This window comes from Sciurus carolinensis, chromosome 2, assembly GCF_902686445.1.
Source record: "Sciurus carolinensis chromosome 2, mSciCar1.2, whole genome shotgun sequence".
NCBI lineage: Eukaryota > Metazoa > Chordata > Mammalia > Rodentia > Sciuridae > Sciurus > Sciurus carolinensis.
Window position 1 is genome coordinate 13,844,238 of NC_062214.1, and position 15,290 is coordinate 13,859,527.

General features: G+C 40.2%; 1 pseudogene; it reads left to right on the plus strand.

The window, feature by feature from the left end:
* The first annotated feature begins 9,593 nt into the window (after positions 1 to 9,593).
* LOC124977382 (protein tyrosine phosphatase type IVA 1-like) lies at positions 9,594 to 12,557 on the plus strand (annotated as a pseudogene).
* The last annotated feature ends 2,733 nt before the right edge of the window (positions 12,558 to 15,290 follow it).

A 15,290-nucleotide genomic window follows, 5' to 3' on the forward strand; every position in this document is an offset into this window, starting at 1 on the left:
AGTCTTGTTATTAAGAGTTATCTGGAAAAGATTTTAACTTTGGCAAAGTCCAGTTCATCTATTTTTTCTTTTATTGCTGTTTTTGGCATCATTTATTTTTAAATTTTTATTTTTCTTTTAAAAATGTCTTTATTAGCACTTATAGTTATATATAGTATTGGAATTCATTTTGACATAATTATACATGCATGGAATATCATATGTTTCACTTCAATCTACAGTATTTCCTCTTTCCCTCCCTTCTTTCCTCCCTCTCTTCCTATGCCTTTATATATTTATTTTTGGGTACTGGGGATTGAACCTAGGAGTTCTTTACCACTGAGTTATATCCCCAGTCCTTTTTATTTTGAGACAGAGTCTGGCTAACTTGCTGAAGGCCTTACTAAGTTGCCCAGCCTGACCTTGAACTTATGATTCCCTTGCTTCAGCCTCCTGGGTTGCTGGGATTACAGGTGTGTACCACCTTACCCACTGGTATCATTTCTAATGACCCACTGCTCAATACAAGATCATGAAGATTAATTTATGTTTCTTCTAAGAATTCCACAGTTCCTATATTTAAATCATCGATTCATTTTGAATTAATTTTTGCATATGATACGAGGTAGGTCCAGTTTCATTCCTTTGCATGTGAATATTCATTGTCCCCGCACCATTAGTTAAAGTGACTATTTTCTCTTGAATGGTCTTGTCACCCTTGTGGAAATCAAGTGGCTATAGATAGATGGGTTTATTTCAGAACTCTCAATTTTATTCCATCAGTCTGTATGTCTATTCTTATGTCAGTACCATACTATTTTGGTTACTGAATCTTGGTAGTATGTTTTGAAATCAGGAAATAGGAGTCCTGAAACTTTGTTGGTTTTCAAGATTGTTTTGGCTATTTAGGGCCTCTTATGGGTCCGTATTAATCTGAAGATCAATACATGCAATGAATTTAATTTCAATTCCTATTCCCCCTTACTTTTCCTCCCTCCCCCATTCTCTCTTCTCCTTTCACTCCTGTATTTTTTTAATTTTTGATTGGCATTTTCTACATATACATACAGGTGAAATTTTTTGGGTACATTTATATATGTATATAAGGCACCATTGTTAAATTAATTCCATATTTCTACTTCTTTCCCTTCTTCCTTCCTTCCCTCTCATTCTCTTTCTTCTACTTTACAGATCTACCTTATATTTTTGTGATATCCAATCTCTTCCCCTGCCACCTTCTTTCCCTTATTTTGCTATAGCTTCCACATATAAGAGTAAACATTTGACTCTTGATTTTCTGAGTCTGGCTTATTTCACTTAGCATGAGTTTCTCCATTTCCATCCATTTACCAGCAAATACCATTATTTCATTATTCTTTATGGTTGAGTAAAACTCTATTGTGTATATATTCCACAGTTGCTTGATCCATTCATCTCTTGATGGGCATCTGGGTTGATTCTATAACTTGGCTATTGTGAATAGTGCTGCTGTAAACATTGAAGTGACAGTATAGCTATAGTGTGCTGACTTTAATTCTTTTGGGAAAATACCAAGGAGTGGGATAACTAGGTCATATCGTTGTTCCATTCCTTAGTTTTTGAGGCATCTACACACTGCTTTCCATGTTGATTGTGCTAATTTGCACTCCTACCAGCAATGTATGAGTATACTCCCCACTCCCCACATCCTGGCCAGCATTTATTATTGTTCATGTTCTTGATAATTGCCATTTAGACTGGGGTGAGGTGAAATCTTAGTGTAGTTTTGATTTGCATTTACCTGATTGCTAGAGATGTTAAACACATTTTCATATGCTTGTTGGTTGTTTGCATTTCTCCTCTTCCTCCTTCTCTTCCTTCTCCTCCTCTACCTTCTCCTCTTCTTCTTCCTTCTCCTCCTTCTTCTTTTTTCATACTAGGGATTGAATCCAGAACTGCTTTACCACTGAGCTACATCCTCAGTCTTTTTTATTTTGTGACAAACTTTTGCTAAATTGCTAGGGTCTCACTTAGTTGCTGAGTCTGGCTTGAACTTGTGATCCTCTTGCCTCAACCTCCCAAGTCCCTGGGATTACACAGGCATGAGCCACTCTGCCTGACTGTATTTCTTTTTTTGAGAAATTTCTGTTTAGTTCTTTGGCACATTTACTGATTAGGTTATTTGGGTATTTTTGGCATTGAATATTTTGAGTTCTTTATATAATCTGGATATTAATACCCTGTCAGGGGCTAACAAATATTTTTCCCCAGTCTGTAGGCTCTCTCTACACTCTCTTAGTCATTTCCTTTGATGTGCAGAAAATCTATAATATGATGGCATCCTACTTTTGATTCTTGGTTTTATATCTTGAGCTTTAGGAGTCTTGTTGAGGAAGTCAGTGTCTGTATCTATGATGGTGTGTTGAACCAGTTGCATGATTTCTGGTCTAATTCATAAGTCTTTGATCCATTTTGATTTGACTTTTGTGAAAGATATGGATCTACTTTCATTCTTCTACATATGGGTATCCAGTTTCCCCAACACTATTTGTTAAAAAGGTCTTTTCTCCAAAATACATTTTTGGCACCTCTGTCAAGTCTCTGATGGCTGTAATTATTTGGGTTTGTCTTGGTGTCTTTTATGCCATTCCATTGGTCTTCATGTCTATTTTGATGCCAATACCATGCTGTTTTTGTTACTGTAGCTCTGTAGTATAATAATTTAAGGTCTGGTATTATGATAACTCCTGTACCACTTTTTTTATTCAGTATTGCTTTAGCTATTCTAGGTCTCTTATTCTTCCAAATGAATTTAAGGACTGATTTTTCTAGTTCCGTGAAAAATGTCATTGTTATTCTGATGGGGATTGCATTGAATATGTATATTGCTTTTGGTGGTATGTAGGCCCCACTTTTTAAAGTTTCTACTACCTCTCAATAGCACCGTACTGGGGACCAAACATTGACTACATAGGCCTTCAAGAATAGCAGTTGACTTCAAATGTGTTGGAGCTCTATTGTTTGGTGTGTATAGATTTATAATGTTATATCTTTTGATGAATTGATTTTTTCATCAATCTATCATCACATTTTTCTCTTGTAGCAATATTCAAATTAAAGTCTATTTTACCCAATATTAGTATAGCTGCTTCAGCATTTTTTGTTACCATTTACATAGAATACATTTTCCATACTTCAGTTTTTCAACTTATTTGTCTTTGGGTCTAAAGTAAATTTCTTTTAAACAGCAGATAGTTGTCATGTTTTAAAATCTATTTTGTTGACCTCTTTTAATTGATGAATTTAATTCATTTACATTTAAAGTGATTATTGTGAGGAAGGACTTAACTTTGATTATTTGCTATTTGCTCTCTTTTTATTCTTTAGTGATTCTAATACTGCCTTCTTGTCTGTTTGACTTTTCTTCCAGTGTTACCATTTTGACTTCTTCCTTATTTCCCTTTTTGCATATTTTAAGTTAATTTCTTAGCAGTTACCATTTGAATTACAATTACCTTCTCAAACTTGAACCCAATTATTGTGTATAAGTATAATGTTCTAATAAAAATTACCTACATATAGATCAACTTAGAATATCAAATCAAATCAAGTACTATTATTGATATAATGTAATAATCTGTAAAGAACAAAATGTTTGCCCCCAACTCTGTTGATACATTTGAAAAACATCTCTTAATGGGTATGAGAGAATGAATTGTCATCTTGTGCTCTGAAATGGATATACTTTTAATAAGAATAATAAAAAGTCTGCTCCTATACATCTCTTTCTGCCCACTCCCTAAAATGTTATTGAAAGATAAGGGTTGCCCAAAAAACCAAAGGTCAAATGTTTTCCCTGATAAGTGGATGATGATATATAATAGGGATGGGGGGGTGGGGAGTGAGAGAAGAATGGAAGAACTTTAGATTATATAGAAGGAAATGAGAGGGAGGGGGGTGTGAAAAATTGTGGAATGAGACAGACATCATTACCCTATGTACATGTATGATTACATGAAATGGTATGAATCTACATCATGTACAACCATAGAAACAAAATCATGTACCCCATTTGTGTACAATGAATAGAAACATAGTCTGTAAAAAATAAATAAATAAATAATTTAAAAAAAAAAGAAAGATAAATGTAGCCTTCTACTCCTCCTTAAGGTTTCACATTAAAGGATCATTCTTTCAAGAATTCTTCAATAATTCCTCCCAGTTGCTGGGCTTCCATAATACCTTATTCTCTCTGTCTGTAGTCCTTGTCATGTTGCATTATATTTATTTAATCTTCCTTTTCTCCTGATATATTATTATAGAAACAAGAACAGTATCTGATTTATGCTGTAGTAAATAGCAGCAAGTGCATTGTCTTGTACATAGGAATTTTAAAAACATCAGTTCAGTGAATGTTTTCATTTGAGTCTTTCATTACTTTTGTGAGTAACTTAGAGACAGGACTTGCCCAAGGCCTCAGAAGTTTGTTAAAGAGATGAAACAGCAATTTAGTGTTCTTTTGCACCATGAAGGTCCCCATGGAGTTAGACTCTGGGGCCCATGATAATAGCTAGGCAGGGAATAAGGACTTCCTTTGAACTGGATCTCAAGTGCCATATGGCAGTGGGTCCAAAACACTGCCATAAAAGAGAAAATGTTTGGTTTTGCCTAAACTGTGTGTTATAGTTAGGATAGACTAAATCCTTTAATAGAGAGCTGCATTGTAAAATATATGGAACAAAATAGAATTATTTCTTGCCCACACAATAATTCCTGATAGGTATTCTTCAACCGTAGGTGACACTTCTTCTATGTGGTGATCTGGGCTCCTTTAATCTTCTGGTTCGACTGTGCTCTAGAGCTTTGTTGTCATTGCTACTGAGCTGGTGGAGAGGAAAATGTAAAAAAAGGACTTATCTTCTTAAGGCCTTGGCCCAGATGTGACATAATTTTGCCTTTAATCTGTTGGATGAAATATATACACTGCTATGTTAGCTACAGTGGGGTTTGATTGGAAAAATGCAGCTCCTGTTTGAGCAGTTATTTAGATCCATATAACTCCTCTCAACTAGGTGGTATGACAGTGCTCATTCTCCAAACAGTTATCTTTTATGAGTGGATGAAAAAAATCAGAAAGAATATTTGGAAAAGTTCAAACAGCACTCTACACACTACAGATCAGAAATCATAAACGTAAATTACACCTGCATACTGAAGACTGTTAGAAATTCAGAGCATCAGATGGAGTTCAAATCTTCACTGCCAGCTTCTTATGAGCTTTGGTCCCTCCTTTTTCCTATTAAGGAAGAATAAACATCTTCACTTCCAAGAGTCCATTTCCTCCACAATATTCAAAGTCTAACTCTGAGTCCTTGACTGACAGGTCCTTCCCCTTATCTGAGCTCTAACATATCAACTATATGCCCCATTAGTCCCTTTTTCCTTGACCACTATTGGTAATACAATGTATCTTAGTATACACATGTGTGTATGTGTGTGTGTGTGTGTGTGAGTGTGTGTGTGTGTGTGTGTGTGTATCTTCTTAAGGTCACTGGGATGGAAAATGTAGAGAAGAGGAAGCTGATAAGAAAGGAGGGGTCACCAAGCAAGGAGGTAGTAAAGGCTAGGGTCAGGAAGAAATAATTTCAGTTGAAGGATGAAGTAGAGTAATTGACTCTTAACCTCATATAATGGGAGAATGTCCCAGACTCAGAATTCACTTCCTCACCCTGTAAAACCGGAACGACTTTCCATATTTTCCATCCTTTAGGGAGAGTACAACTACTTATGGCCAACACTGCTTGTGTTGAGTTCTGATATCTGCCCCTGGCCCTGCCACCAATTTGGACAGTGTCTGTGGATTCACTTGAATGAGCATGTGAGTCTCCTGACTCACAACTCTCTAGGTCTGGCAATTAGTACCTAATGTGAATTAAGAGATCAAGAACTATTCTGGACCCTTGTTATGCACTGTTGGGTGACAACACTGAGGAGAAGACAGATAAGTGACATTGAACACAGACTAAGCACGGGCACCATGGAGGTTTGCTGTATGTCACCTCCTCCAATCCTAATAGCTGGGCTGCCAAGAAAATGTGGATAAACTCAGTCTAAGGCCATCAATTTTCCCAGTGATACAAAGCTAGTGAATAATGGAGTCAAATTTCAATTTCACATCTTTCTGAGGATAAAAGCTATGAAAAATATTTTGCTACCCAAATTTGCAAAGGCAATGATTTTTGCCTAAGTCCATTTAAACTCTTGCAGGACTTGAAATAAACACTCATTCACTGTTGGAGCAAACATGTTTGAAAACTTAATTCTCTCTCTCATCTCGTTGTTCCTTTTCTCCATGTACACATTACACAAGAAACATATACTTGTATTTTACACACTAATTTAATTTCCACTTAAAAAAATCATGGAATTTTGCATGAAAGTGCTCAGAAATTCAATATTGGTAATCTCAAATTATTGATGAGAGATACAGTGAAAAATCATATGGTTTCTTTCACAGAAAAAAATGACAAACATTTTTATGACTAAATAAGGGTGGCAACAGGTAACAAAAAAGAGCTGATTAAAAATGTGAAAAACAAGATTATTTATATTAAATATGTGAAATGAAAAGAAAATACAATAAACCACAGGTTAATTCTACAAATAACATTACCATCTTTAACAAAAGTTATATTTAATTCTCATTTCATTTCTATAAATTATTACATAATGAGAACACACAAATAAATTGATTCTCTGAGAAAAATTCCGTTAGCAAGAAGAGAGGGTTGCTTATGGGAGAGGAGGCTGCATCCCGCAGGAGCCCAGCTCTGAATGACGGGACAGGGTGAGGGGCAGGCAAAGAGGAGGAAACAGGACACCCTTGCTCCTCCTGGCTGGGCCAGCAGGGACAGCCAGGAGCTGAGCACACTCTGCCTGTGGATCGTCCTCAGCTCTGCCTGTGTCATCCTGGCTGCACTGAGACCATGGCTCTGCTCAGAGCGAGGCCATCCCAGGCTCTGATGCTCACCCTGATCCTCTGTGTGCTGCTGCTGGAGGCCCAGGGAGGGTACCCCAAACATAAGTGGCTTCCAAGTAGGTGATGGGCCCTGTGGGTATAGGGGAAGGGGCACGAAGGGACGAAGTTTGGGAGGACCCGGGACATGGGTCCTCTTTGCACACCCAGCACCGTGCAGGCTCTGGGCTCTTCCAACCCACGGGGCTCCAGCCCTGTGACCCAACCCTGGGAACAGTGATGGGTGGAGGAAGGACCTGCACCTTGACCCTTCCACTCCAAAGGTCCAGAGACACATGTCATGGTGAAAGGGGCATCGGGGTCAAGAATCGAATGGGCCAACCAGACAATGATTCTTTGATATATGCACGTTTGTGAGAAATGAACAGACGGAGCTGTTCATGGGGGTGGATGTAGGTGTAGAAAAAAAGACATTGGGTGGAAAAAATAGGAACGAACAGAGCCAAGTTAAAATTACCATGGGAGGGAGCAGGAGGGTGGCGGGGCAGGGAAGCCACTGCAGGGGAAGTGCTGGAGACTGACCGTGGGCAGGAGAGAGGGGCGAGAGGCAAGCTCATCTTCCTCTTTGCCTCTGAGAATCCTGGAGCGTGAGGAGGTTCAGAAGATGTCTAGGCTTCTCTGAGCGCCCAGGGTCAGAGTGTGGACTCCGCAGGGGCGACTTCACCAGGGCCGCGTCTATAGAGAAGACGGGTCCTGGGTGAACGTGTGTTCGGAGGCCCAGGCACCCTAGACACTGATGTCTGGGTGAGGGGGCGTGTCAGCAAAGGGCACAGGATTTAGGAAACTGCTGATTCCCAGGCTTTGGTGAGGGACACCAGGGAAGGTCCGAGCAAAGTCCAGGAGTGTCGTGAGTGGGTCCTGGGTCCTGGATGCTCAGAGAAAGGGAAGCTTGAGAAGGATGCTCTCTGGGCAGCTGCTTCCATCCACCCTGCCCTGTTTCTCTACAGAATCACCCTGGGCTCTAGAAAACAAGAAGTGTAAGAAGTGGCCCAGAGCTGATCTATGCAGCCACCACTGTTCATACTTCCAGAAGTGTCAAGACAAGAGCACATGCTGCTTAACCTTCTGTGGCAACGTCTGCATGAGGCTGTGAGGGGGCGGGTGGGCTGCACTTCCTGTTCCCCCATTCCTCTATTTAGATAGAGTCCTGGCTGAAGGACCTCCGATCACAGCAGGAGACCATCATCGGCAGTGCTCAGACCCTCCCCACTGTCTGGACCCCTTGTCCCTGTCAAATAAACTGGAATGACACCTGGCCTCTTTTACTCCCACAGCTGTGGTCACCGAGACCCTGGGCAGCCCTGCATGTGCCCACCTTCCCTGGTCCAGGACTCCACTCTCTTCCTAGTCCTGTTCCTCTGCTCTGTCCCTGTGCCCACACAGCCCTGCTCACTGAACCAGTTCTCCCAGTGGGCAAATTGCTCATGTGCAGCATCTCCCAATGCCAAGGAGAACATTCCTCACCCCGCAGCCAGAAGGACGTGGCTAAGCATTAGGGAGGTGGAGGCAGAGCCTGGAGCATGGTGGGAGCCCCCCAAGGCTGCTTTCCTGGCCCACCCTCCCCCGCGGCCCCCATTCTCCTTCTCAAGTTTAGATTACTGTTTCTTTCCACTGAGGACAGTGAGTCCAGGAAAGGCAGGTGGCACGCCCAAAGCCACAGGAGAGTGAGCGGCTCTGTTGGGACTGGAGGAGGAGGTTGCCTCTGGACCCTCTCTGCTCACTTCACACCTTCTCGGAGACTGGAGGCCTGCGTGTGAGCGCCTGCACGAACCTCAAACCCCATGGAATCCACCCCCAACTGTGGAGCCTGAATTGGGGGCTGGGATCTGCGACCCCAGTGCCTCTGCTACCTGAACGTTCCTTACTGTTCCCAAACCCTTGGCTTTATGCTCGCATTCTCTCCTCTTTTGACTCAGAGGAACGCCAAGGGCCAGTGGAAGAGGTGCTTCCTGCTGATGTTAAGTGTATAGCATAGGGTGACTTTGGGTCTTCCCGTATCCCGTAGTTCGTGGAAATCAATCTCCTACTGGGAGAAATCACAGCTCCTGTGAAATGATCCTGGGACTAGATCCAGGGTTGGGTGACATGCAGCCACCCAGGCATGGCATCAAATGTGCAGGGACTTCAGGCAGGTAGGCGGCCCTGCCAGAGCAGCTGTGCAGCCCTAGGCTCCAGTCCAGTGATTCGTGCTGGGCCGCTCAAAATGGAGGCAGCAGAGGAGGAAACCTCCTCCCCAGGACCACACCTCTGACCCGTCTCACCAGCACCACAAAGCCCGGGTGTTTCAGACTCATCTCCATCTGACAAGAGCTGCCCTTGGACAAGGGGACCTTAGCAAATACATCAGGACCAAGCACCAAGGCAGAGGGCACTGCAGTAGCTGGGCAGTAGTGCTGTTTCCTCTCCAAGAGCCTTCTTTGTTTGCCCTGGGACAGCCTCACTTACCAGCATCTTTCCAGGCCAAGGCTGAGGCAAGTGCTAGGCTGACCTGTCCCCGCTCACTGGCTCAGGACCTTGAGCATGGATTTTCCTGGAAGTGTTTTCGTGAGAGTTATACACCGACTGGTGTGGGAGGGAGCCCTCGGGACACCCTTCATGCCCCAGAGAGCCCAGAAGCTGGGCCCAGATGCTGGTTGCTGGAAGGAGTGCAGCCACTCCTTCCTAGTGGTGACTGTGCTCTGCCTCCTACGGAAGCACCTGAGTGTCCCCATGTTGGGTGGAGCATGGGAGGACGTGGGGACTCCTGAAGGCCATGAATCCCGTGGAGGCAGCTGAGGAAGCAACTGGGAATCTACAGGTTCTGGTATCTCTAAATGTCAAGTCCCAGCCTGCAGAGGGTCCCAGATGGGGCTGTTGGAGGCCAAACAGAGCCTCAAGTTGCCAGTGCTTTGCATTTTGTTCTCCTGTGCCCCAGACATGCTCCTTCCTCCATGCGAATAAAATGAGAGTACTCTAGAAGGATCTTCTCCTCACACCCCAGGGTGTTGGGAAGCTTCTGCCTCATTTTCATGCTCTGGCTGCACCTGAAACTCACAGATGGGTGTCACCATCCAGCCAGGTGTGTCCTACTCCTACTTGTGGTAGCAGTCTCCTCCTTCCAAACCCAGGATGCCTAATTCATGAACTACAGTAAATTATTTGAAATGCAAGGGATGGGTTTAGTTGCCGAGCACAGTATCCACCACTATGAAAAGTGCATCAGATAAAATACCACTAGAAAAATATGACACGTGGCATTCAAGGACAGTCTTCTCTCCAGAGGAAGTTGTTCCTAACTCTGAAACTGTAAAGTTACATTTTTAAAAAGTGAACCCATCTGCTGATGTATCCACTGTTTTGGGAAGAGTTCCCTTCCTGACAGTCTCCAGAGACGGGTGGTAAAAGGCAGAAGCAAGAGTCTAAGTCATTAACCTGATTCCTGAAACTCTTCTGAATTGGTATTGCTGGATATCATTGTCCCTTATATGGGTTCAAGAATTCTGTCATTGACTCACTGCATGGTAGTCTGGGCCTTCAATGCCACCTGCACTGCTGCCATCCCAAAGTGACCACTGCCACCTGCTTCCCTGCAGCCACACTGCTCCTGCCTTTTGGGACCTGTGTATGAGTAGACTTACTGCTCCTGAGTTCTGTGGTGCTCTTGGTTACACATTTATGGAGTTTCTGAAGGGCAGTGGAGATTACTTCCAGGCACAGCATAATCTCAGTGCAGACCAGTGAACTGCAGAAATTCATTACTACTCCACCAAGAAGCCCTCATATTGTGGTTAACCTGGACACAGAAGTAATGAATTGAAATCCTCAGAGCATTTTACAAGAGTCCTGACCTGGGCAGGGTAAGCCTCAGTGCACTTCCTTTCTATTGCCTAAGTGTTCCTGGATTAAAGAATTGCTGCTTCCTATTGGCTGTTCATATCATTTCTCATCTCCCCCAACTTCATACTCAAAACTCTGAGAATATCAAGTGGCGTGTATTGTAGTAGATTTCAATTACTTTGCATCATTTCTGTATTCTGTTTTAAAAAATCATTCATAGCTCTATTGAGTGTTTTATAAACTAAATTATCAAGAGACTTGAATGAACTGCCCTGCTCCTGTGAAAGTCATGTACAAGAACATGAGATTCCTTATTACACAGAATCCAAGCAAGGCAACCTTAAACAAATTTATAGAGGAACTTAAGAAGTATGGTGTTACCACAACAGTAGGAGTCTGTGAAGCAACCAATGACATTATTGTGGAGAAAGAAGGCATCTGTGTTCTTGATTGGCTTTTTGATGGAGGTGTACTACTGTCTAACCAAATTATCAATGACCGGTTAAATCTTGTAAAAATTAAGTTTGTGAAGCACATGGCTGTCATATTGCTATTCATTGTGTTGCAGACTTTGGGAGGTTCCAGTGCTTGTTGCTCTAGTATTGATTGAAGGTGGAATGAAATATGAAGATGTAGTACAATTCATAAGACAAAAGCAAGAAACTTTTGTATTTGGAAAAGTATTGTCCTAAACTGCAATGTGCTTCAAAGACTCCAGTGGATATAGAAACAACTCTTGCATTCAATACAATTCGGGTACCTGATACTCTTGCCTTGGAAGTGGAACTTGACACAGGACCTAGTTTGTCGTACATATTAGCCAACATGTTGGTGTGGTGAATAAGTCTGATGAAGATTCTATAAGAAAATTGGAAAGCAGTTTTACTAGGCCACAAGCTTGACAGAATTTAATCCTCTATGTTTGGGTTATGATCAACCTATTTGGACACTTAGCAAAAGATTCTTGCTGTTTAGCATTTAAAATGTGCTTCTCCTTTGTACCAATTGACCTTTCCTGAAATCATGTGGTATTGAGTTAATGTCTTTAAATCTATTTCCATGTCAGAATCTTATAAAAGAAATTTAGAAAAAAAGAAATTTAGAAAGATTAGGTGCCAAAATACCCAGCACAATACTGGTATATTTTTAGTATCCTACAAAACCAAAATTCCAGGAACTAAGAATATTCTAGACCTTATGTTATTTATTCCTGCAGTCATTTCAAGCACTGTAGGGCCTATAATGGCTATTTGCCTGCTCATTTTATGTCTTGGTCTTTCACATTTATAACACTATACATTCGGTTTACTTTTAAACATTGGGTTAAAAAAAATCCACCAAGTTTTATGCTATTTAATGTCTATTCTACAAGTCTTACTTATTACTGTTACGGGAAACCTCCATTTAGAAAACCTAAGTTGTTACAGAAGCACATGTCTTTAATGTCTCCAGACCAAAACTCCTCGTAGTTAATTTAATGTTTGCACTCTGAGTTGTAACTTAACAAGCGAGGATCTGAAAAAAGAATGGGAGAGGGCTATTAAATATTTTTAGTAAAAACGTTGCCTTTGACTCCTGCAGAACCTGTAGAATATGCTTTTTATTTTATTTTTATTTTTTTTAGAATATGCTTTTTAATTTAGTAAATACTTTTAAAAGGTAGAGATGCTTTGTTATTGTAGCTAAAACAGTTAATTATAAAATTTCTGAAATTCTTGTAATTTTTTCATAATTATTAGAAGCTGTTTACCAACTAACTTACTTTTTATTCGAAGTGTGATTTTTTTTCCCCTTTTCTTCATAACCTCTTGCAAAAAAAAAAAGTGGGTTTCTGCTAATAAATTGAACAAACCTCTAATATTTTATATGCCTTTTGAGCTGTGTAACTTAATTATTTGGACACTTGATCATTTTGTTTTATTATGTAATTGATAAAATGGTGATTGATGTGTATTAATGTTAGTTTAGCCATATATTTATACTGTCTGGGAATGTGTGGTTATTGTTCTGTGGGAGAAATAATTTGTCAGTGTTCACCAGCTTGTAAAAACTTAGTGTGAGTGGTTAAACATCTAAATAAATAATAAAATGCAAAAAAAAAATTCAACCATTTGCTGAAGGTTTTCTTGGGTTATAGTTTTTTAAATTAATTTATTTGTTTTTAGTTGACAAAATTGATATACATATCATATACAACATGATGTTTTGAAATATGTATACATTGTAAAATGGTTAAATCTAACTAAATAGCTTATATTACCGCCCTTATTTTTTTTTGGTGAGAACTTTCCAAATCTACTTTTAGGAATTTTCAAGAGTATAATATGTGATTTATTAATGACAATCACCATGTGGTACAATAAGTTTCTTGATTTTATTGTTCCTATCTAACTGAAAAATTTTTTGTGGGGTGCCGGGGATTGAACTCAGGGGCACTCACCCCCTAAGCCACATCCCCAGCCCTATTTTGTATTTTATTTAGAGACAGGGTCTCACTGAGTTGCTTAGTGCCTTGCTGTTGCTGAGGCTGGCTTTGAACTCTTGATCCTCCTGCTTCAGCCTCTTGAGCTGCTGGGATTATGAGGGTGGTCCACCCGGTTTGGCTCTAACTGAAATTTTGCATAATTGACCAACATCTTCCCAGACCCCAACAATTAGACCCTAGTCACCTCAATCCTACCCTTTGCTTCTATGAGTTCATCTTCTTTAGATTCCACACCAAGTGAGATATTGCAGTATTTGTTTTCTGTGCTTGGCTTATTTCACTTAATATTATGTTCTACAAGTTCATCCATGCTTTTGCTGATGATAGAATTTAAAAACTGAATAGTGTTTTTCACTGGGTATGTGTACCACATTTCTTTATCCGTTCCTCTCTTAATGGACATGTTGGTTGATTCCATGCCTCAAATACTGTGAATAATGATGTAATTAACATGAAAGTACAGATAGCTCTTCAGTGGGATGATCTCATTTTCTTAAGACATATACCCAGTAGTAGGATTGCTGGATCACATGGTAATTCTACTTTTAATTTTTGAAAAAAATTTTATACTGTTTTCAATAATGTTTGAATGTACTACTTCACATTCCCACCACCGGCATGCAAATGTTCTCTTTCCTCCAAATCATCACCAACACGTTATCTTTTATTTTATTTTAAGTCTTTTGGATATTAACTGATAAGTTTGAGGTGAGGTCTTACCACACTTTTAATTTACCTGTTTAGTGATGTTGATCATTTTTTCATATATATGTTGACCATTTGTATGTCATGTCCTTTGCTCATTTTAAAATCAAGTCATTTGTTTTCTTAAATGGCATCGTTTGAGTTACTTACATATTTTAGATATTAACCCCTTCTCAGATGTGTGTTTTGCAAATATTTCCTCCTGTTCCATAGGTTGTCTCTTCACCTGTTCATTTTTTCCATTGCTGTACAGAAACTTTTTGGTTTAATGAACTCTTACTTGTCTGTTTTCTCTTCTGTTGCCTCTGCTATTGGGATCATATAAAGAAAAAAAAATCACCTAGACATGTCATGGAGCTCTCCCCCCATGAGATATTATACTATTTTTATAATTTCAGGTCTGATGTTTAGGTCTTTAATTGATTTTTGGTTGATTTTTGTATAATGTGCAAGATAAGGATTCAATTTCATTCTTCAGCATGTGGATATCCAATTTTATCAGCATCATTTATATAAGAGACTGTTTTCCCTGTTGTGTGTTCTTGGTACCTTTGTCAAAATCAATCGTATGTAAATGTATGGATTTATTTCTGGGCTCTATGTTCTGCTGCATTGGTCTGGGTCTGTTTTAATGCTGCTTTAGTGACTACAGCTTGGTAGACTCTTTTGACGTTGGATAATATGATGCTTTCAACTTGTTCTTTTTGTTCAGGCTTGCTTTGATTTTTCAGGATCTTCTGTGTTTCTCTTTCTGTAAAGAATTTTATTGGTATTTTGATAGGGATTCTGTTGAACCCTTGGTTCATGTTGGGTTGTATGAGTTTTTAACAATATTAATTCTTGTAATTCATGAGTATGAGATACCATTTCATTTATTTGTGTTTTCATGAATTTCTTTCATCATTGTTGTATTAATGTGCTCTGTCACATTTATAGATTTCCATATGTTGAACTATTCTTGCATCCCTGGAAAAAATTCCTTTTGATCATGATGAATGATATTTTTAATGTTGAATTTTGGTTGCTAGTATTTCGTTTTGGATTTTTGCATGTACTAGGAATCTACCAGCAGTGTGGGGGGATGGACTCTGGGTCTGCTGGAGCTTTGAATCATGGATACTGGCCTGAAACCTGTGTCCACTGGTGATGGAGACTGGGTGTTAAGGTGCTGGTCTAGAGGCTAGGTACATGAGGTCTGGCCTGGATCCTGGGGTCTCTGGGACTGGAGCCAATAAGGGGGCGGTTCTGGAGCCTGGGTCTAGGGAGGGCATTCCAACTCTGAGGTCTACT